The following is a 12,020-nucleotide window of genomic DNA, read 5'->3' on the forward strand; positions in this document are numbered from 1 at the left end:
TATGCTTTGTCTCCAGTTATGTTGAAATTTTCACTGTGATTTCTCCTTTAACCCATAATGTTGTTTAGGAGCATGTTACTTGATTTTTATGTATTTGCAAATTTTTAAATTTTTCTTCTGGTATTCACTTCTGGTTCCATTCCATTTTAGTTGTAAATGATACTTCGTATGATTTTAATTTTCTTGAATTGATTTCTTTGTGGTCTGATTTGTGATATAGTCTCAAGAATGTTCCATGTGCACGCCAGAATCATGCGCATTCTGTTGTTGAGAAGACCGTTTCTAAAAGTCTGTTGGATTTGGTTGAATCACTCCTTGCTCAATCCTCTGTCTTCATTTGGTCTCCCAGGTTGTCCTCTCCATTATTAAAGTCTCCTATCATTTTGGTGGTGGTCTCTATTCCTCCCTTTATTTTTATTTATAATTTTGTTTCTTACACAGACGAAGTGTTGCTATCTTGCCCAGGTTAGTCTCAACTCCTGGGCTCAAGCCATCCTCCTGCCTCTGCCCCCGCCAAGATGCAGGGATTACAAGCAGGCGTGAGCCACTGTACTCAGCCTATTTCTCCTTTTAATTCTGTCATTATTTGTGTTATGTGTTTGGAATAGTTGCTGATTCATGTGCATATTTTAATTATGATATCTTCTTGGAGATTTATTTTTATTATATAATGTCCTTGTTTGTCTTTATGACAGTTTTTTGCTTAAAGTCTAATCATCTAATGTAAATGTGACCCACTTTGTTCTATTTTGGTTGCTATTTAGGATGATTTGGTTACCATATAGAATATAATTTTCCATCCCTGCATTTTCATTCCATGTTTATCCTTAAATAAACATAATTTATTTGATTTTATATTTTTATTTTTATAAACAATTTATAAACAGAATTCATTCGATTTTATATTTTTATTTCTTCAGTGACTTTGTGTCTGTTATTGGAGAATTTAACATTGTTACATATAAGGTTATTATTTTCAGTTAAGGAGTTACTACTGCCATTTTGTTAATTGTATTGTGTTACTTTTGTAGTTCTTTTGTTTATTTATTTTATTTCTTGCTGTCTTCCTTTTTGTCTAATTAATTTTTGTACTAATATGTTTTTATTTCTTTTTCTTTTGTATACATTCTACATGTATTATCTTTGTGATTACTATACAGGTGACATGAAACGTCTCAAAGTTATAACAATCTAGTTTAATCTGATGTTATCTCAGTAGCATATAAAAACTCCAGTCTTTTACATGACTGTCTTTCCCAACACATATGTTGTTCTTGATGTCACAAATTAGGCCTTTTTACATGATGTATTCTTTAACATACATATAAAATATTTTTGTATATTGGTGTCAAATTCTATAAGGGGATTGAAATTACTTACCAACATCACAATAATACAGGATGCTATATTTCTCTATATATTTGCTTTACAACAGAGCTTTATAGCATTCTATGGCTTTTTTGGTACTCTAATTTTTTAATCTCAAAGGACTTTCTAGCATTTCTTGAAGAACAAACCTAGCGGTCATAAACTCCTTCATAGTGGTCATAATAAAGGGTATTCAATTAGGGAAAGAGGAAGTCAAATTGTCCCTATTTGCAGATGACATGATTGTATATCTAGAAACCCCCATCATCTCAGCCCAAAATCTCCTTAAGCTGATAAGCAACTTCAGCAATGTCTCAGGATACAAAATCAATGTACAAAAATCACAAGCATTCTTGTACACCAACAACAGGCAAACAGAGAGCCAAATCATGAGTGAATTCCCATTCACAATTGCTTCAGAGAGAATAAAATACCTAGGAATCCAACTTACAAGGGATGTGAAGGAACTCTTCAAGGAGAACTACAAATCACTGCTCAATGAAATAAAAGAGGATACAAACAAATGGAAGAATATTCCATGCTCATGGGTAGGAAGAATCAATATCATGAAAATGGCCATACTGCCCAAGGTAATTGATAGATTCAATGTCATCCCCATCAAGCTACCAATGACTTTCTTCACAGAATTGGAAAAAAACTACTTTAAAGTTCATATGGAACAAAAAAGGGCCCACATTGCCAAGTCAATCCTAAGGCAAAAGAACAAAGCTGGAGGCATCACGCTACCAGACTTCAAACTATACTACAAGGCTACAGTAACCAAAACAGAGATATAGACCAATGGAACAGAACAGAGCCCTCAGAAATAATGCTGCATATCTACAACTATCTGATCTTTGACAAACCTGACAAAAACAAAAAATGGGGAAAGGATTCCCTACATAATAAATGATGCTGGGAAAACTGGCTAGCCATATGTAGAAAGCTGAAACTGGATCGCTTCCTTACACCTTATATACAAATTAATTCAAGATGGATTAAAGACTTAAACGTTAGATCTAAAACCATAAAAACCCTAGAAGAAAACCTAGGCAATACCATTCAGGACATAGGCGTTGGCAAGGACTTCGTGTCTAAAACACCAAAAGCAATGGCAACAAAAGCCAAAATTGACAAATGGGATCTAATTAAACTAAAGAGCTCTGCACAGCAAAAGAAACTAGCATCAGAGTGAATAGACAACGTACAGAATGGGGGAAAAATTTTCCAATCTACTCATCTGACAAAGGGCTAATATCCAGAATCTACAAGGAACCCAAACAAATTTACAAGAAAAACCCAAACAACCCCATCAAAAAGTGGGTGAAGGATATGAACAGACACTTCTCAAAAGAAGACATTTATGCAGCCAAAAGACACATGAAAAAATGTTCATCATCACTGGCCATCAGAGAAATGCAAATCAAAGCCACAATGAGATACCATCTCATACCAGTTAGAATGATGATCACTAAAAAGTCAGGAAACAACAGGTGCTGGAGAGGATGTGGAGAAATAGGAACACTTTTACACTGTTGGTGGGACTGTAAACTAGTTCAAACTTTGTGGAAGTCAGTGTGGCGATTCCTCAGGGATCTAGAACTAGAAATACCGTTTGACCCAGCCATCCCATTACTGGTTATATACCCAAAGGACTATAAATCATGCTGCTATAAAGACACATGCACACGTATGTTGATTGCAGCACTATTCACAATAGCAAAGACTGGGAACCAACACAAATGTCCGACAATGATAGACTGGATTAAGAAAATGTGGCACATATACACCATGGAATACTATGCAGCCATAAAAAATGATGAGTTCATGTCCTTTGCAGGGACATGGAGGAAGCTGGAAACCATCATTCTCAGCAAGCTATCACAAAGACAAAAAACCAAACACCTGCATGTTCTCACTTATAGGTGGGAATTGAACAATGAGAACACGTGGACACAGGAAGGGGAACATCACACACCAGGGACGGTTGAGGGGTATGGGGATGGGGGAGGGATAGCATTAGGAGATATACCTGATGCTAAATGACGAGTTAATGGGTGCAGCACACCAACATGTCACGTGTTTACATATGTAACAAACCTGCACGTTGTGCACGTGTACTCTATAACTTAAAGTATAATAAAAAAGAAACAAGCAAAACAACTAATAAAAACTCTATACTGCCATTCTTTTCAACTTTTTGTTGTTTCTCTTCATTCCCTATTTTACAGTCTATGTATTGGAAATAAATACGTTGTAGTTATTATTTTTATTGTTTTATTGTTTACTCTTTCTATTTGAGATTTTTGCACCCCATAATTACCATATTATAATATTCAGTGTTTTTCCATGTGCTATTGCTAGTGAGTTGTGTACTTTCAGATGATTTCTTATTGCTCACTAACTTGTTTTCTTTTAGGTTAAGATATCCCTTTAGCATTTCTTGTAGGACAGGTCTGGTGTTAATGAAATCCCTCAGTTTTTGTTTGTTGGAAAAAGTTCTTATTTTTCCGTCAAGTTTAAAGGACGTTTTTGCCAGATACATTATTCTAAAGTAAAAGTCTTTTTTTCTTTCAGTTTTTTAATATGTCATGTCAATCTCCAGCCTGTAAATTTTCCCCTGAAAAGTCTGCTGTCAGATGTATTGGAGTTCCGCTGAATGTTATTTGTTTCTCTTCTCTCAATGCTTTTAGAATCATTTCTTTATCCTTAACTTTTGGGAGTTCAGTTTAGTGCCTTGAGGTGGTCTTCTTTGGGTTAAACCTGCTTTATGTTCTGTAACTTTCTGTTACTCGAATGTTGATATCAAATGTTGAGGAATTGTTTAATATTATTTAATATTATTTATTTAAATAAATATTCAACTCATCTCTTTTTCTACCTCCTCTTTAAGGCCAATAACTCTTAGATTTGCTATTTTGAGGCTATTTTAAAAATTCTATAGGCATGCTTTATTTTTTATTCCTTTTTGTCTCCTCTGACTTTGTATTTTTAAATAGTCTGGCTTCAAGTTCACTAAATCTATCTTCTCCTTGGTCAATTCTTTTAAGTAATTCTGATCCATTCTTCAGTATGACAATAGCATTTTAACCTCAGAATTTCTACTTTATTCTTTTTATTTCAATCTCATTGTTAAATTTATCTGATAGAATTTTGAATTCCTTCTCTGTGTTATATTGTACATTTCTTTGAATTACCTCAACCAGTTATTTTGGATTTCCTGTATGAAAGGTCACATATCTTTTTTTTTCCAGGATTTGTCCCTGGTACTTTATTTAGCTTGTTTGGTGAGGTCATGTTTTCCTGGATGGCCTTGATACTTGTAGATATTCATCTGTATCTGGGCATTGAAGAATTCAGTCTTTATTGTAGTCTACACAGTCTGGGCTTGTTAGTGCCCATTATCTTCGGGAACACTTTCCAGGTATTCAAAGAAACTTGGGTCCCAAACCCAATAGCACAGTAGTTTATGCAAACACGTAGAGGTACTGCCTTGGTGGCCTTGGATTAACATCAAGAAAAATTCTCTTGATTTATCAAGTAGAGAAGCTTGTTCTCTTCCCTTACTTTCTCTCAAATCAGCAGTCTCTCTTTCTGTGCTGAGACATGTGGAGCTGGGGTTGGGGTAACAGAAGAACTCCTGTGGCAGCCACCACTGAGACTGTGCTGGTTCACACCTGAAGTAGGCACAGAACTTGGTCTCACCCAAGGCCCACTGCAACCACTACTTGGCTACCATATAAGTTTATTCAAAGCCCTAGGACTCTGTGATTAATAGTTGGCAATGCCAGCCAGGTTTGTGTCTCTGCCTATAGGGTTGCAAGTTCCCCTAGCCATGAGTGGGTCCACAGATGCTATCTGGGAGCCAGAGATTAAAGCATAGAATCTTCAAAATTTAGCTGCTCTTCTATTTTATTGTAGCTAACCTGGCACTTAGGGAATAAGACAAAGTATTTTCTACTCTTCTTTCCCCTCTCTGCAGGCAGAAGAGCTTCTTCTATGACTGCCAACACTACTGGCCCGTGGGGGGTTTCCACCAAATCATCATCACTTTCTCACTTAAAGCCCAAGGACTCTTTAGTTAGCTTGTGATAAATTCTGCAATGCCTGGGACTCGACCTTTGGCCCAGGGCAAGTGCAGAAATGCTGACCAAGAAGACCCTAGGCCTGGACTCAGGGACTCTAAGAATCTGCTTGGTGATCTACCCCACTGTGGTTGAGCTGGTATACCAGGTACAATGTAGAGTTCCCTTTACTTTCCCCCCTGCCTTTCTCAAACAGAAGTCTTTCACCATAGTTACCATGGCTAGAAATGTACTGGGTCACACCTGAACTTAGCACTTCTCAGAGCCCAATGCCCATGGTGTATTACCTGGTTGTCACTGTTTTTTATTCTGGGTACGGGGGTTCTTTAGTCAGCAGGTGATAAATTCTGCCAGGTCTTTACTGACATGGCAGCACTGAGTTTGATGTAAAGTCCTCCAGTCACTGTGCTCTCCCTCTCCCAAATTCACAGGTTTCTGTGTGTTGTGTGGCTGCTGCTAGGCGGGGGGTGGGGGAGTGGTGTTGTGAGCACTCCCTTAGCTGCTCTGGCTGCTGTCTCGGTAGACCCCATACTCCCCACCCTCCACATTCCACTGGCTCTGAGCCCAGCTCGGAATATGACTTGCCTAATAATTGAAGTCCTTGTGGCCTACACTGCCCCTTAAGTTCTCTTAGAGTCCAATAGCACGTCAACTCATGATGGCAAGACTTGTAGAAACTCAAGCTCCCAACACTAGGATGGGAGGTTTTCCTCTTTCTAGGGCCAATACACATGCTCCTTCCATTGGCAGATGTCAGCTGAGTACAGTCTGGTTCTGCTTTTCACTGTGACAGGGTAGTACTGAGTTTATTGCAAAGCCTCACAAACTATGCGCTCCCTCTCCCAAACATACTATCTCTGCACGATGTAGCCACTAGTGGTGGTTGAAAAAGAGGTGGCATCCGAGCTTCTAGACCGTCTTTTATTTTTTTGTCTTCTCCAATGTCTGTTTCAGTGATATGAAGTTAATACCAGGTACTGTGATTGCTCACCCAATTTTTGGTCCCTTTGACAGTGCTTCTTGAATGTAGTTAGTTGTGAAAATTTGGTGTTTTTGTGTGGTGGATGAGAATGTAGGCTTCTATTCTGCCCTCTTACTCTGTCTCTGCCTTAAATTTTTTAGATTCGGGGAGTATATCTGCAGGTTTATTACATGGATATACTGTGTGATGCTGAGCAATGTGGGATATTATTGATCCCATCACCAAGGTAGTGAGCATATATTGTGGGATATAATTGATCCCATCACCTAGGCAGTAAGCATAGCACCTATGGTTTTTCACCCCCTGCCCTCCTCCTTCCCTCATTCATCTGGTAGTTCTCAGTGTCTATTGTTGTCATCTTTATATTCATGAGTACCCCATGTTTAGATCCTACTTATAGGCAAGAACATATGGTATTTGGTTTTCTGTTCCTGTATTAATTTCCTTATGATAATGGCCTCCAGATGTATGCATGTTACTGCACAGGACATAATTGTATTCTTTTTAACGTGTGCATAGTGTTTTATGGTGTATATGTGGCACATATTTCTATCCAATTTATTGATTCACACATAAGTAAATTCCATGCCTTCCCTATTGTGAATAGCAATATGACGCATATACAAGTGCATGTGGGGTTTCTTTTTGTAGAATTCTTAATTTTCTTTTGGATATATACTCAGTAATGGAATTGCTGGTTGAATGGCACTTCTGTTTTAAATTCTTTGAAAAATCTCCAAACTGCTTTTCACAGTGGCTGAACTAATTTACATTCTCACCAACAGTGTATAAGCATTTCATTTTCTCTGAAGTCTAACCAGAATTTGTCATTTTTTTACTTTTTAATAGTAGCCATTCTGACTAATATGAGATGGTATCTCACATTGACTTGCATTTCTCTGATGATTAGTGATGTTGGACATTAGGAAAACAACCCCATTAAAACATTGACAAGGGACATAAGCAGACACTTCTCAAAAGAAGACAAGCCAGGCACAGTGGCTCACGCCTGTAACCCCAGCACTTTGGGAGGCCAGGATGGGGGGATCACAGGGTCAGGAGATCGAGACCATCTTGGCTAACACGGTGAAACCCTGTCTCTACAAAAAATACAAAAAATTAGCCAGGCATGGTGGTGGGCGCCTGTAGTCCCAGCTACTCGGGAGGCTGAGGCAGGAGAATGGCGTCAACCCGGGAGGCAGAGCTTGCAGTGAGCCAAGATTGCACCACTGCACTCCAGCCTGGGCGACAGAGCGAGACTCCGTCTCAAAAAAAAAAAAAAGATACAGAAGTGGGATTCTTATTCTATCACATTAAGCTGCCTTTCCTTTGCAAATACAAAATCAAACCATTTGAAAAATCACTTTAATTGTAGAGATTGACAGTATCTTTCCCCTTCCCTATCTCCTTTCCTCTTTTGTGATTTTTTTTTTTCTGATCACTATGAATCCACTCCACAGAGTAACCTCCTTTCTTAATCTGTGTGAATTGTGGTGATGAGCTAGTCAGCTCTCTTAAAACCACTAACAAAAAAGTTTTAAATTTCCTAGTTAGTAATACATTTTTAGCATGCCACAAGATACTCTTAGAACAAGGACTTCTGGTCCAGGCATTATGGATTATGATGATTAGTTCTCTGGATTTCTATAAGCTTTGAAATTATGAGGTAAAAATCTAAAATAAGTCGGACTTCATGCTATTTATACATTTATTGGGTTTGTTAATTATTCCATAGGAAAACAGATGAAAGACTTTTGTAGAATTCAATTCTGCTTCACTATACTTAGGGTTACAAGAAGGCAATTATATTGATGTAATTGACAGACTGAATTAACCTCAGTCATCACATGTGATTTTTCTAGAGTTTTTTTTAATGGTGCTGACATTCTCTTCAATATGTCCATGCTTAGCTTGGGTTTCTGGGGGACAGATGAGTAGCTAGTACTACCCATCTAAAACATAATGTTCATTAGTTGGAATAATGGTGTGATATGATAGTCTTCAAGGTGATGCCCTCAATTTCTTTCCTCCCTGCATGCACATGCTGCTGTTTACATTGACAGGTAGAGTCGAATCTCCCATTTCTTGAATCTGTGCTGGTCACAATGACTTGCTTTTCCAATAGGATGGAGCAGAAGTCGTATTCTAGGACCTCCAAGGCTAGGTCCTAAGAAGCTTTGTAGTATTTGCCTGTGTGTCTTGGGACAAACTACCACGTTGTGAGCACTCCAGGTAACATGGAGAGGTCAGATAGGCATCACACTCAGCAGCCAATATGCACTGCCAGCCATGTAAGTGACCCGTCTAGACTCTTTAGCCTAATTGAGCTTTCAGGTGACTTCAGCAGCAGCCAACCAAACGCAACTGCAAGAAAGACTCCAAAAGACAACTTTTGTAGTGCCCATCAACCCACAAAACCATAAGAAATAACGTTATTAAAATTACTAAACAAATAATAACAATAAACAATATTAAACAGTAAATAATTCCTTAAGTTTTGGAATGGCTTACTATTCAGCAAGAGATGGCTAGAACAAGTACTAAATATTGCACAATACTGAATAAGTATACGTTTATTTGTATAATATATTTCTATATTTCAAAGCCATTGACATTTCTGGAAAGAGTGCAAAAGTGAGCACTGGTTAAATGGTTCCCAAGAGAAGTTGTCTGTTGTGTCTCAATAGCATCATTTACCAATGGGAGCTGTATTTTGTTTTTGGAAAATATACATTTTAATGTTCATTTTAAAAAATATACTAACCATTGTTTAGAAAGGCATATGCTATTTTGAAAAAAATTTGAGCGAACCAGAGAAGTGTAAACTTTAAGGCTCTAATCATATTTATATGCTATTTAACCCATAAGTCCAAAGTCTGATGACAAATATGTTTATGTAATACTGATATTTGGATAAATAAGTTAAACTAACAGCTTTCTTTTTAAATGACAGGCTTATAATTGGTATGATGTTGAGATGGCTGCAGTGGATGGGCTCATCACCAGAATAAAATTTTCTCTTTAATACTTTTTTAGAACATTAAGTGAGGACCAGAGAGTCTAAAACTGGGTTACACAGCAGCAATAAAATCAGAGTGACACTTACTTTGCAGCAGCAGGACTGGAATTCTTGCTGTTGGGGTTGGTGGCAGCAAACTCAATTATGGATGTCTCCAGCTTCATGCTTAGATGATGTGTTGGAACATTTCCTGTTTAGAACTCTCTAACACTTCCTGACTAGAGCTGTTTAAAATAGAAACAAACTCCTCTGATTTTGAATTTAGCCTATTTATTGTTACAATTTGTTCATATGTTTCTACTTTTTAGACTATGGCTTTCTTGTAGACAGAAGTTATATCTTATACCTCTTTTTCTTCAGCAGCAGTGTGCCTGGCACCTAGTTGAATTGTCAGGTTCGTTGAATGAGTAAAGCAAAATTATACTAGACTTAGATTATTAACTTTATCAATTTTACTCAGAAAATATATAGCTAAGTATGACATATGAATCAATTTACTCACTTATTCAACAACTATTTTAAGTGACTACAATATGTTATGAGCTAGGAATATGACAGTAAACAAATCTCACCTTGTCTCAAACTTCAGTGGATCCAGGAGTCTCTAGAAGTTTAATTCTTGCTCAATCAGCAATTCCGTTTCACTGAAGACTTGACAAGAAGGTTTGAGAAGGCAAGAGTGTGTGAACTCAGCAGATGTTTGTGATGCACCTACCTACTGTGTGCCAGAAGCTGTAGTGTCACAGGCTCTGCCTGTGTCTCCTAGGAAAGGTGAAAACTAAGGACAATATTTTACACAACAAATAATGGCAAGTATGTCATGTGATGGAGAGGGAAAGTGCTGGCTCCCAAGAGTATAACAGGCACTGAGCCTAGCGTGGGGTCCAGGCGTCTCTGGCATGGTGCCCTCCTAGGTCCTGGTTGTCCCTCCTTGTTGCTTCTGCTGTCTTCTTCAGTTACATCTGCTTCTCTGCATTTCCTCATTTTACAGTATGTGGGATGCAGTCATCTCTGAACAGCAGTAGGCAACTGTGCACCTGTTACACCATGCTTGATGCTCTGCATTGATGTACACTGGGCCCAGGTTTCCCTGGTGGACTGCTTGGGCCATTCTTGTCATCTGGCTCTGAAGTCTTTGCTCACAGAGGTGCACTTGCCAGATGGGTAAGCCAGAGATCTGGGGTCCTCTGATGAGGCCACTCTCACCCTGCTTATATGCCCTGACATACATAACAGATGAAGCTCAGGTGGGCGATGCACCTCAGGCCACAGTGTGGACTGTTGTAACCAAGCGAGTTATAGAGGAACGCCACACTTTGAGACAAATAAAGGAGTCCTTTATTAGCCAGCAACCGAGAGGCATGTAATGCTCAAAATTCTCTTGGCCCCGAGGAAGGGGCTGGTTTTGTTTTTGTACCATGGTCTAAATAGGGGAGGGGGGAGTTTAGCTGAAACAAGTTTTACAGAAGCAGAGCTGGCAAATAGTTAAAAAATTAATTGGTTACAATAGCAGTTACAAAACAAATAAACAGTTCCAGGTGCAGGGGCTTAAACTATCACAAAGAGAGAAATGCAGAGGTTTTGCGTGACATTCACTGAGTGCGTACCCAGGAGCAGCTGGTGCAGCTTGCCTCAATATCTTATCAGTAAGTGCATTCCTGGATCTGCTTTGAGTCAGTTTACACTAGTTATGCAATTAAGGGTGGGAGGTAAAGGGGGCTGCACGTGAAGAAACTAAAATGGAGTCTGTCCGGCTCTCTCTCCACTAGGAGAGAGTCACTCAGGTTAAAACAAGGCAGGGTATCACAGGACCATGTACAATTCTTCAAACTGCAGCTTCAACTCTCTTTCTTATTGCTCTCTTAGGACAGTATATTTAGATCAGAGTAAATGAAAGTAATGTTATTAGGAGATAAGGTTAAAATTGATCCCATTTGTAAAAAGGGAAGTAGATTATTTGTGAACTGTAATACTTTTTTTTTAGTGAAGAATCACCTTAAAACTTGAAACCTGGATAAAAGATAATTCCTTCATTCTGTAAAAGTTTAGTAGCAAACTATATGCCAGGACTGTGCTAGGTACTAGGGATACATGGTTGAATATATAGTATAAGATGCCTTGGAATGTCAGATAGTTTCATATAAATGGCTCATGCAGTATATAGACAGTGTGGTAAAAAGAGACTACTGAGATGCACAAAGGACAGACAATAAAGCGTCTTTGAATGGTAGATAAATGTGTTTGGACTTTTCACTCAGGGCTGTTGAAGTTTTTGAAGGTCAGTGGTCTCAGAGTTTTGGTGTTTTCAAGCCCTGCTAAGCACTTTCTTTCTAGCTGATGATTGGCCACCATTACTGATCATCTATTGGCTCTGTCTGATTCAGCAATCCCACCACTGAGTATTTATGCAAAGGAAAAGAAATCAATGTATCGGAAAGATAACTGTACTTGTGTATTTGTTGCAACACTATTCACAGTAGCACAGACGTAAAATGAAACTAAATACCCATCAACAAATGATTGGAGAAAGAAAATGTAGAAAATATACACAATGAAATACTATTCA

This window comes from Pan troglodytes, chromosome 15, assembly GCF_028858775.2.
Source record: "Pan troglodytes isolate AG18354 chromosome 15, NHGRI_mPanTro3-v2.0_pri, whole genome shotgun sequence".
Taxonomy (NCBI): Eukaryota; Metazoa; Chordata; class Mammalia; order Primates; family Hominidae; genus Pan; species Pan troglodytes.